Source organism: Gekko japonicus, unplaced genomic scaffold (assembly GCF_001447785.1).
Source record: "Gekko japonicus isolate JY-2015 unplaced genomic scaffold, Gekko_japonicus_V1.1 scaffold1030, whole genome shotgun sequence".
Taxonomy (NCBI): domain Eukaryota; kingdom Metazoa; phylum Chordata; class Lepidosauria; order Squamata; family Gekkonidae; genus Gekko; species Gekko japonicus.
Genome location: NW_015176002.1, coordinates 468,591 through 480,906, shown reverse-complemented (window position 1 = coordinate 480,906; position 12,316 = coordinate 468,591).

Genomic DNA, 12,316 nt, shown 5'->3' with positions numbered 1-12,316 from the left:
TTTTTTTTCTGTGCATGTTTTTGTTTTGTAAACCTGATGAGTAGAAAGAAGCAGAAATTTGTGTGTGCTGTGGAACATTTTAATCTTTTAATCGTTCTGTTGCCCGTCATTATCATTTCTAATGCATGTGGTGAGATGTAAATTATGGAGCCTTTCCTGATGAGTAAGAGACTTGGAAGCTGAACATCTGTTCTATAAGTGAACAAAATGGAAGCTAATCTTGCACTGCCAAAAGGGCATTGTGTGTGTGTGTGTGTGTGTGTGTGTGTGCGCGTGCATTCACATGCATGGGCATGTGTTCCATTCTCAAACATTTCATTTAACTTTTGCAGAATGATGAAAAAATTGTCAAGCAGACATAGAAGTCTTTGAGGAACAACAAGGGTGAATAATCTTTACTCTTTCTACAAGCTAGGAATGCCAGGTGCAAAAATCAATTGGAATCTATGCGCTGTAGACAAAAGAAATGCACTTTATTGCAATGCAGTGGAAGGGCTGATGACTATGGCACACAACACACATGTGGAAAAAGACTCTGGGTGGAGCTAAGCAAATATGGAATACAGCAGCTGTTACTCAAGGCAGCAATCATGCTAAGGAAAACTGACTTGTCTGCCACCTTTGCTCGAAGCAATCTGGAGAAGCTTTTCCAGGTGATGAAGGGTTTATTACAATCTGGGCCTGAGAGTGGTTTGGAGGAACCACTGTGATCTGTTCACCAGGCAGGTTTGGGATTAAATTTGCTCACATCTGCTCTCTGACTTGAATGCCACATTGGATACACTTCAGTCTTCTTCGTTAGTGTTCTCTTGTTGCAGTTGTCTGAATGAATTTAAGTGTCTGCAGCCTTAGAATGTGGGCTGGGTGCTTGGAGAAGTGTGGCCTACGAGTTGCATGGCTGACCATTGCCTATCCAGTTTTAATAATAGTTGATCAGTGGTTCAGTTTATCCAGGATGGATGTTGACTTCTTCTGGATGGGGTTGATGCCTAGATTTTTGGAATACCTTCCTCAGAGGAGGTAGTATATGAAAACTATTTTTAAAGTATGCCTTTGATAGGGCAAGGGGATTAAATGGCTTTAGAAGATTTGTTGGATATCTCCATTTAACTTGATAGTATTTTATTGTTTGTCATTAAGTGGTGGTTTTCTATGATTTTATTGTTTCAATTGATTTTCTTAGCAGCCTGGGTGTACTTTTTAGTGGTAAGGGAAGAAATAAATAAAATTTAACCCCTTCAGAACTTTCACCTCCCACTGTTTTTTGGTCCATGATGCTGGATTGTATGTTACACATCACATCGGATTAGCATCTACAGAGGATGGGTGGTGGGAAATGCCATCAAGTCTCAGCCAATTTATGGTGATCCCGTAGGTTTTCAAGGCAAGAGATATTCAGAGGTGGTTTGCCATTACCTGCCTCTGTGTTGTGACCCTGGACTTCCTTGGTGGTCTCCCATCCAAACACTAACCAGGACCAAACATGCTTAGCTTCCGAGATCGGATTACCCTGGATTATCATGATCAGAACTCTACAGAGAATACAGTCTCCCAAAACAACCCTTCTCTCTATTCAGCTGTTGTCTGGAGTTGTGATACCCGGCGATCTTCAGGCTCCACCTGGAGGTTGTCTACCCTAAGTGTAGGAGTTAGCACTTCAGAGCAGGGTCTGCTAGACCCAGGTTCTTGCTGTGGAAGTTGAGTGGGTGATTTCGGACCAGTCACAGACTTTCGGCCTTACCTACCTCACAGGGTTGTTGTGCAGATCAAAAGGGGGAAAGGAGAATGATGTAAGCTGATTTGGTCTCCACTGTGGAGAAATACTACTTTTCCTCCTGGGGAACCATTGCTGCCAATCTCCAGGTGAGTGCTGGAGATCACTCAGAATTAAAAGTGCTCTCCAGATGGTAGCGATCAGTTCCCATGGAGAAAACAGTTGCTTTGCAGGGTGGAATCTGTGTCATACCCTGCTGAGATTGCTTCCCTCCTGCTTGGGTCCCCACTGCGGATAAAGACTGTAGTTTTCCTAGGTAGAGGTTGCAGGTGGGGGGGGGGAGATAGAAAGCTGAAGTCAGAGAGGCAGATAATGGTACTTTGATGGTTGGCTGGGAAGGAGATAGGGTTGCCACCTCCAGCTTGGGAAATTCCTGGATATTTGAGGGATGGAGCTTGGAGAGGGTGGGTTTTGTGGAGGGTTGGGACCTCAGACAGGTACAATGCCATATACCCTCCAAACCAGCCATTTCTTCCTGGGAAACCATTGTTGCCAATGTCCAGGTGAGGGCTGGAGATCACTCAGAATTACAACTGCTCTCCAGATGGCAGAGATCAGTTCCCCTGGAGAAAATGGTGGGCTCTGTGTCATTATACTCTGCTGAGGTGGCCCCCTCAAGACAGTCAGTGTGATGTAGCAGTTAGCGCTTCAAAGCAGGGTCTTCCAGACCCAGGTTCTTCCTGTAGAAGCTGATTGGGTGATTTCAGACCACTCATAAACTTTCAGGAGAGGAGAATGATGTGAGCTGCTTTGGTCACCACTGTGGAGAAAGACTGTACTTTTCCTAGGTAAAGGCTACAGGGAGGGGGGAAGAGATGGAAATCTGAAGTCAGAGGGGCAGATAACGGTATGTTGATGGTTTGCTGGGAAGGAAATAGGGTTGTCTCCTCCAGGTTGGGAAATTCCTGGATATTTGAGGGGTGGATTGTGAAGATGGTGGGGTTTGAGGAGGAGTGGGACTTCAGACAACCCTCCAAACCAGCCATTTCCTCCTGGAGAACCATTGCTGCCATTCTCCAGGTGAAAGCTGGAACTCACTCAGAATTAAAACAGAGATCAGTTCCCCTGGAGAAGATGGCTGCTTTGCAGGGTGGACTCTGAGTCATTATACCCTGCTGAGGACACTTCCCCTCCTGCTTGGGTTCCCACTGAGGAGGAGAAAACTGTATTTTTCCTAGGTAGAGGCTCCAGGTGTTGGGGGAGATAGAAAGCTGAAGTCAGAGGGGTAGATAACAGTACTTAGATGGTTGGCTGGGAAGGAGATAGGGTTGTTACCTCCAAGAGTGATACAATGCCATAGACTCTACCCTCCAAACCAGCCATTTCCTCCTGGGGAACCACTGTTGCCAATCTCCAGGGAGGGCTGGAGATCACTCAGAATTAGAACTGCTTTTCAGATGGCAGGGATCAGTTCCCTTGGAGAAAACTGTAAGCTCTGTGTCATTAGACCCTGCTGAAGTTGCCACAGCAACTGAGTGCCCAAAGCCAGGGCATCTGCCCAGAGCCTCTTTCTAGATCTCATTGTATTTATTTCCACAACGGGCCTTATTCCTAGTATTTATATAATGCTATTGGTTAAGATTGTCCAGAGTTTCAGGATTGGGTGTCATCAATATGCAAATGACACTGAGCTTTATATTCATTATCCAAGCCTCCAGATGCATCTGTCATGGCTCTGAAATGGTGCCTTGAAGCTGTGGTCTTGTGGCTAAGACAGAACAAGCTAAAGCTGAATCCAGACAAGACAGAGTTGATGCTGGATAGGAAGGTAGATGTTTTAGAAGGATTGGGGTCCACTTGTGGTTGATGGAGTAGAAGAGGTATTTGTAGAGCGTATTAAGACATTGGAGGTGCTCATGGACCCAACCTTGCTGCTTGAAATGCAAGTTGGAGTAGGAACCAACAGTGCCTTCCATCAACTAGATCTGATTTGCTAACTCTGTCCTAAACTAAACCAATCTGGCCATGATATATATATATATATCAGCCATCTTAAAACATAAAACCCTTCACGACCCATACCTCTAAAGAACCATCTCCAGAACTGCAAGCTAACTATGGTCCTCAAGCTGCTACCTGCTGGCTGTTCTCCCACTGAAGGTAGCCCACCTTTTCCATCGTAACTCCCAGTTTGTGGAATGGGCTGCCTGAGGAGCTTGGGGGGTACTGTCTTTAGAAACTTTCAGGAAATGCTGCAAAACCATCTTATTTGCCATTGATGGAGTACAACCTTTGGGTATCTTTTGAGGGGAAAGTGTTATTTGGGGGTTATTTTGTTGGTTTTAAATGGCGAGGTTATTGCTTAGCTCTTGTAAGCTGCCTTGAGCTGTAAGGGACAGTGGAATATAAATATTTTCATTAATAAATAAAGTGAAGGAAATATTTGAGTATCATTGATGTCTGGAGCTATTTTTTTTAAGTGGAGGCAGAGATTCATTTTTATCCTCCAGTACTTTACTGCAAGGATATGAGTCTCTGCCATTATTCATCAGTCACTGCTATCCTGCCTTTCACTCCTGGTGCTAATAGATGTATGCAGACATTAAGTGAGAGTCCTCTTTTCCCAGGTGGCCACTGGGTATATCCAAAACAATTCTAGAGTGTCACTGCAGGTGGATTAATATGAGGCATACCTGTCTCCCACATCCATAGTTCCCAATGCTTAATGTTCGGGGACTTTGAATATTCATGCAGATGGGAACCCACTTGCAGAGGTGTCGAATTTATCTGTTATGAAGGCCAGATCTGACATAAATGTCGCTTTGTTGGGCCAGGACACGTGTGCCATAAAATGTAATGCCAGGTACCAGGGAGATAAACTTTATAAAGGACACAGGCAAACCCAATTAACGATATTATTTTTACTCAAAAGACAAACCAAAGCAATTGATTCCTAGCAGCGAAAGCCATTGATTTACTGGGGAACCCACAAAAGCACCACTAAATGTATTTTATCCAGACCTGTCGCCACCATGGGGGGCTTTGGGGGGCAGTGTCCCCACAGAGGGCCCCCAGCCCTTCCCAGGAGGGTGCCAGACCCACCCCCACCCAACCATGCAGCCCGCCGCTACCTTGGCAGCTCTTCCTGGTGCTTCTTTCTTGGCTGCAGCAGGAGGCAGCAGGAAGAGCTGGCGGGCAGCTGGGCTGGCTGGCTGGCCCACCCTGGCACCTCACTGCACCTCTGCCCACCAGCCCAGCCACTTTGCTGCTGCTGGGAGAGCTGAGGGAGCAGGTGGGCAGGGCAGCAGTTAGCCAGCAGAAATAAGAGTCATTATGCCTTTTCTGCTCGCTACCCGCTGCCCTGCCACCTGCCTCCTCCTCAGCTTTCCTTCTCCCTCTCTGAATGGAAGAAGAAGAGATTGGATTTATACCCAGCCCTTCACTACCCGAAGGAGAGCAGCTTACAATCTCCTTTCCCTTCCGCTCCCCACAACAGACACCCTGTGAGGTAGGTTGGGGCTGAGAGAGCTCTGAGAGAACTGCCCTTGAGAGAACAGCTCTGAGAGAATTTATGACTGACCCAAGGTCACACCAGCAGCTGCATATGGATGAGTGGGGAATCAAATCTGTTTCTCCCAGATTAGAGTCCACACTCAAACTACTACACCAAACTGGCTGTCTTGAGAAGGCACACCAGACTCACCCCTCCAGTGCCTCATTCCTACCAACAACAACCCTGTGAGGTGGGCCAGGCTGAGTGACTGGCCCCGGGTGATCCAGATGACCGGGTCCTGGCTCAGGAAGAGGGGGGATCTGAACCTGGCTCTCTCGCATCCCCCCCCATTCTTATCCCTCCTGCATTTCCCATAGATGTGGCAGGGCTGAGGAGAGGTTGTTTTCAAAACTCCAGGAAGCACCTTTTGTCTTCCCATGACTCCTTTTCCTGCATGGGCTGAGAACAGGTGGGGGTGGGGGGAGGTCACCGTCCTCCACCTGCCCCAACACTCACTCTGCCTCCTGGCTCCATGACTGTTCAGACGTGCAGCAGTGACAGCAGCGCCCCTTTCCCCCTTCACTCCTCCACTCGCTTCTGATGCCTGGACGTTTCCCCCCTCAGAGCAGCATGCGTAAGACAGCGCAGTTACCTCCAATCCACATGCTGGCTTTCCTCCTCTCCCCCCCCCAACCCCATGCATTCATCAGCAAATTGCCTCTCCATGCACCTGCTCTCATGAACCCCTCTCACAGTCGCTGTTTGAAAAAACACGAAGCTGGTTGGTGAGGTTGTGGCAGCACTAGCTGCTTGGCTCTGCCCCCCCATGTAGTGTCTTCACCAATCCTTGCTGAGCTGAGGTCAGAGGAGGCAGGAGGGGGAAAACATCACACCTCTTTCTTCGCCTTCTCTTTCTTTCCCCCCTATTTTACCTCAACATCTTAGCCCCACCCCCTAGCCAGTTCCTTTCTATTTTTGACACCTTTGATCACACACACCTCACCATAGCTTTGATCACACATACCTCACCATAGGTGCCCACTCTCCACTATGAGCAGCCTCCTGCCTTCCTTCCCTCACACCAGGGAGGCTGTAAGGACAGTTACAATGAATGAAGGAAAGAGCCTTCACTGAAGACAGACACACTTGCTGAACTGGCGGAAACACCAGAAGCAATTTGTTCACAAATTTAAGTTGGCAGACTTAACATGAAATTGGAATGCCGAATATTTACAAGTCACATTGGCTCTTATAAAGCAGTATGATCCCAATGTGAGATATATATATATATGCATAGTGTATGAGGGTAAGTAGGAATCCTCCCATCAGTTCGATTCCATCCCAAATGGTATAGCATTCCTGGAGGTACAGAACAGAGCCAGTTTGGTGTAGTGGTTAAGTGTGTGGACTTGCACCTGCTGATGTGACCTTGGGTCAGTCACAAGCTCTGGCACAGCTGTCCTTGAAAAAGAGCAGTTTGTGTCAGAGTTCTCTCAGCCCCACCCACCTCACAGGGTGTCTGTTGTGGGGAGGGGAAGGGAAAGGAGTTTGTAAGCTGCTCTGAGACTCCAAGTGAAGGGCGGGGTATAAATCCAATCTCTTTTCTTCTTCTTCTTCTCATAAGACAGGAGAGCAGGCTCACCTGGCCATGCGGCTTGCTTGGTGAGCGGCTGCATTTATCTTTCCCACAACATCTGGACAGAATTTGTAGAGGAGAAGGCATGGCAAATGAGCAATGATTAATACTTTTCTTAACCTTTAGTACTATAAACTTGCTGTGTGGGCTTGGCCTAATTTTTAAATAACAGAGACATAAGAATTCCCATACAGTAGATATCTCTGAAATGTCCTTTAGACAACTTTCAGAAGCAAATCCTGAACAAACGTTTAGTGCTGTTAGACTAAAAATTTCTCATTATTTCAGAGGGATCTGTCCATTTATCCACACTTCTCATCAACATATGGAAACATTGGCTTTGTCATTATTGTTGTAAAGATCGTTAGTGTTGCTAATAAAACATTCTTTCAGTACCACTGTTTGATGGTTTTCCTGTGGAATGTTTTATAATCCTCCAGCGCTTGCTGTTTTTCTATTAAGGAAAAGTATTTGCAGAACTACCGGAGTAAGGACACCTACCCCAGGCAATATGGCTCTGATTATAGGTTTATTGAAAAAAGGCTGAGGGGGCCCCAGTTGAGTTGTTATAGACATATTTCTTTGTCATGTGTGGAATGCTAAATTGTTGCCTAAGTACAGTGCTGGTCTTGAACTGTGAAACGATTCCTGAAATGTCGGGCTGGCACCTATGAATGAGTTATGGAAGCCTTATGCCAGACAGCTGGTACTGCTATCAGTGTGGCACATTGGAAACCTATAAGCCACCTAATAATTTGAACAATTTTGGTTAACTGGGTAAGCAGCTGTGTGCCCACCTCTAATACACATCGAAAATACCCTGCAGCAATGGTGGATATGGGGTTGTGGGAATTGGCAAACACTCTCTAAGATCCTTTTCTTTGTTCTCAGGTTCCCACTTCCTTGCCAAGGCCTACAAGACTCACTAGCTTCCTGAATTCTTTTACCATTCTCTGGAACCCATCAGCTGAGTCTCAGTTGGAAATATCTACCCTGTATACGGAATTTCAAAAATTAAGTTTATTTTTCTTCTATTCCTTTCAGAGAAAGAACTTTAAAAAGATAGGGGACAATCAAAACAGGCAGATGCACCACTAGGGCCCTGGTCACACAGGCCGGATATTGCGCGGGGGGGGGGGAGGCATGGCTAATTGCCCTGGCGCAGTTTGATGCGCGATTACACGATCAGACGCGCCGGCGGCACACCACGGGTCCTTCCCTTGGCACCGGCGGGTAAACGAGGGACCGGAGGGGAATGCTGCGCGCCGGCACAATCACACCATGGGCGTCTGGAGGCAACCCGTGGCAAACGTTTACTAGTACCTTGGAGGTACTAGTTTTTTAAGGTGCATTTTTGGCAGTAAGCCACGGGTGCACTCCACTTCCCAGATGTTGGGGTGTGATCGCGCCCAGATAATCCGCCCACCATCCGTGCCTCTCCAGCGGCAACTTTGACGTGTGACTGGGGGCCCGGTTGTTCAGGGAAGACTATTTAATCCTAGGCTATTTAAGTATCATAGTTTGATTTTCTTGTCACTTGATGAAAGTCTTTAAATATATGGAGGCTTCTTATCTTCTTCAAATTCTCCAAGATTTTTAACCTAGCTCCTGAGGATTAATATACTGGAACCATGACCTGATTGGTTGGATGAAATGCCAAGATTTCCATTGTGAAAACAGGACCTGGTAGCAATTAAGATCTTCTCTGCACCTCAGTGTTGCCACTATATCCTGGCAGGTTGACTCCCCAGGTGGTGCTCCAAATTTGCGGCACTCCTTCCACAAAAGGGCATTTAATTGGAATAATTATAAAGAAGACTCCCACAAAATCCTAATGAAAATAGTATTCCCCTTCATGGCTGTTGAACTGGATACACCCATTCATAACAGTGTTATTCAATCATTAAAACACACTAAATGGAAACACTGCACATGTTGAGTTTCCACGGCTGCGGTCACATGGAACATTAGCCACGCTACAGAGACGGAAGATAGGTGGATTTTCCGGGCATGATCTCACCGGCACATCTGGGAAGCGTAGCGCTCCTGTGGGTCACCCGAGGCTTCCTGCAGAAAACGCGCAGCAAAAAACTAGTACCTCGGAGGTACTAGTTTCCGGAAACCACGGGGCAAGGGTGGGTGTCTGATCACGTTTCCGGTGGCATCCAGCACCCGCCCATGTACCCTCGCAAAAAGCTTCCCCCCCAAGTCTCCATGGATGTGCACAAGCACCCAACGGAGCATGCACATACTTCAATGTACAGGGAAAAAAACCGTTTGCCCTGGAGGAAGGCGAAGAGGCGACTGCTTGTCCAATCATCCCCAGGAGCCTCACAGAAGGCAGCTCAGAGTCGCCCAGAGCGGCGCCCCCACCCTTCCGGGGGACCTGCCTTTCGGTTTCATAGTCAGGACTCAAGCTCCCTCTTCCCCACCCCTTGGCCACGTCCCTTTCTCCCTTCTCCTCCCACCGAGTGCCCTTCTGGGACATGTAGTCCGTTTCAGCCGCTTCTTTGCCGCATGGTCATGTGATCGGCATCTCCCCCCTATACACGGGACCTTTACGGGACCTCCAAGAGACGTCTGCTCGCGCAACTGCGCGTTATTCTGCCTCGGGGCTAACAGCTACGCTTCCCCCCCTGCATTTTCCTGCCCATGTGACCGGAGCCCATAATTATCAAATCAATTATATAATAATCCTATTATTTTCAGATGTTTAAAAGACTGAATTGTCATCAAAAACACACCAGGAGCTATCGGGGAAGGGGGGGATGACAAAACAATACAAGCACAAAGTGACAAAACCTACAGACAAAAAAAGAAGAAAGGAAAAGAACTTCATTGATGGGTAACTGCATGGGGAAAGCTCAATTAAACCTCACTGCTCATTTTGTCTCTGCGTTATAATGCAGCAATATTATTGCTAAAAGAAAATCAGCATTGTAATGCAATCAAAACTATGCTTAAAAATCAGTCTGTTTTTCAGGAGACTTGGGGGGGAGGGTGTACAAATGATGCTGACACCACAAAAAGGTGGCGGGAAACAAAATTCAATTTTGGGAATTTCATACTTGAAAACTGCGAGTTAATACCCAAAGGGAAAAAAATCACAGGAAAAGTGGATACAGAAAATGCAGGGTAATGAGGCAGTAAATTCTGAGCTACTCCTGGAACAGCCAAAAATTGTGTGGAAAGTTTTACAAACATTGATGATTTAAGAACGCCATTGCAGCGGTTTGCACGTGTGCGGAAATGGTCTAACTGAAAGAGGTAGTTGGTGAGGTTGGCCACAACAGCTATATCTGGGAAAACTTATAAATATGTTATTAGTGGGAAACAACTCCCCCCCCCCCGAAGTCTATGGCTGGGAGTGAGAGATAATGGCTTGCCTATGGCTAGCTAATGGTTCCAGTTGAGTAAACTATGCTTAGTATACTATGTTTCTCTTAGTGAGTATGCTATAGCCACCTGAAGTATCTTGCAACACACAGTCTATGATAGTGAGAGATACTGTAGTCTGGAGAAAGGATCTTATTTCCTATATTTATACCTCACCTTACCCTGTGAGTTTACTGCAATTTCAAAAATCCTTTTTCTATCACTGTCCTCACAGGGCTCACAATGTAAGTAATATGTATGTATGGAAGACCTGGGAAAACAAAGAAACATACTTTTAAAACAACAGTTATTTCCCACTAACATTTTTGTAACCCTATAACTCATTTTCTTCTTATTATCTTCCAACTGTGAGCTTTGGGTGGTCTCTGGAGTTTAAAAGGCATTTTAGGCTGCAGTCAGATGGGAGGTTTGAAACAGCTTCGTTGCTGTTGCCCCTGCAGATTTAAACTGCATGTTCAGACAGCAACTTCTGCCTCCTATCCCCCAGCCATCAGCACCTGATACTCACCTGTCTTGGAGCAGGAGTTTCCAGGCACCAGGAAAAGTCCAGTCTTTGTGGGAGTCTGCAGTTTCACCCTGTACTTCCTGATGTCTGATCACACCGTTGCACTCTCAAGCTCTTTGGGAAGTGAAGCTTCCGGTTTCTGGCTGCCATTTTTTCCTTCTCCATCCTGATGTGCGCTTACCCACTTAGTCACCCCTGGCAAATAAGCAGTTCTGCACATGCACACAAAGACCTTTAAACCAACAGAAGCTGCCTGACACCCCCCCCCGCTGTCTGCGCAGCTGACGTCTAATTGGTTGACCATGCAGTGAGTTTGGGGGTTAGGATGGGGTGTCTAATCGAAAGTCTCTGGAACAAATAGTTCCAGAGAACTTAGAGGCATGGCCAGATCACACCAAGCCTGTAGTCTGACTGCAGCCTGAGTTAGACTATTGAGGCTAATGGAAGCAGATTCACATAAAAACAAATCAAACTGATTATGAGCAGCAACATTTGCACTTCCATATTCTAGAAAGTAGAATTTATTAGGGTTTTTTCCCCTTTTATTGATAATTTGGCTTGTCCTTTTATACAGTTTGCTCTTTCTGTGCCTCATTCCCTGAATTTTTAAAATTGCAATGATAAAAGTTGCAATATGCTATAGAAGACGAGACAGCTAGAAAACAGGAATCACTAAAATTGGCTTCTGTTCTGGATGACTGGAACATGGAAAATGTCACCCAAATTTTGAAAAGGGGTCCAGAGGGGATCCAGAAAATTACAGGTCAGTTAGCCTAACATTTCTTTCAGGTAAATTAGTAGAAGCTGTTTATAAAGTACATCAAGGAATCGAGTCTGCCGAGGGAAAATCAGCATGGCTTCTGCAAAGGGAAGTCCTGCCTCACAGCCTCTTGGAGTTCTTTAAGCAGGTTAACAAGCATGTGGTTAAGGGCAATCTGAGAGACATCATATACTTTGACTTTCAAAAGGCTTTTGACAGGCACCTTACCAAAGACTCCAGAATAAGCTTAGCAATCATGGGATAAGAAGTTAAGAGGGTGGGTCCTCTTATGGGTTAAAAGCTGGTTAAATGGCAAGAAGCAGAGAATAGGAATAAACAAGAAAGAGGACCCGTGAAACTCGCGGGCGGGCGGGGGAGCTTCAAACTGAGCAGGCGGCTCCGAACGTCGCCGGTCTCTCCCCGCCAGCCCGCCCAGCCTTGTGCTGCCCTCCCTGCCTCGCCGTTCCCCCCTCCGTCCGAACCTCCCCAGTCTCTCCCTGCCAGCCCGCCAAGCCTTGCGCTGCCCTCCTCGCCTTGCCGTTCCCCCCTTCGTCCGAACCTCTCCTGTCTCTCCCCGCCAGCCCGCCAAGCCTTGCGCTGCCCTCCTCACCTCACCGCTCTCCCCCCATCTCTCCCCGCCCGTCAAGCCTTGTCCTACCCTCCCCATCTTGCCGCTCTCCCCCCCACTGCGGTCTTTCCCCACTCCTAACCGAGGCCCAAGCGGCTTGCAGCTGCCGGGCCTCGCTGGTTTCCCCCCGGTCTCCTCTCCCACCCCCGGTTCCGGAGGCAAGGCCCAAGCGGCTTGCAGCCGC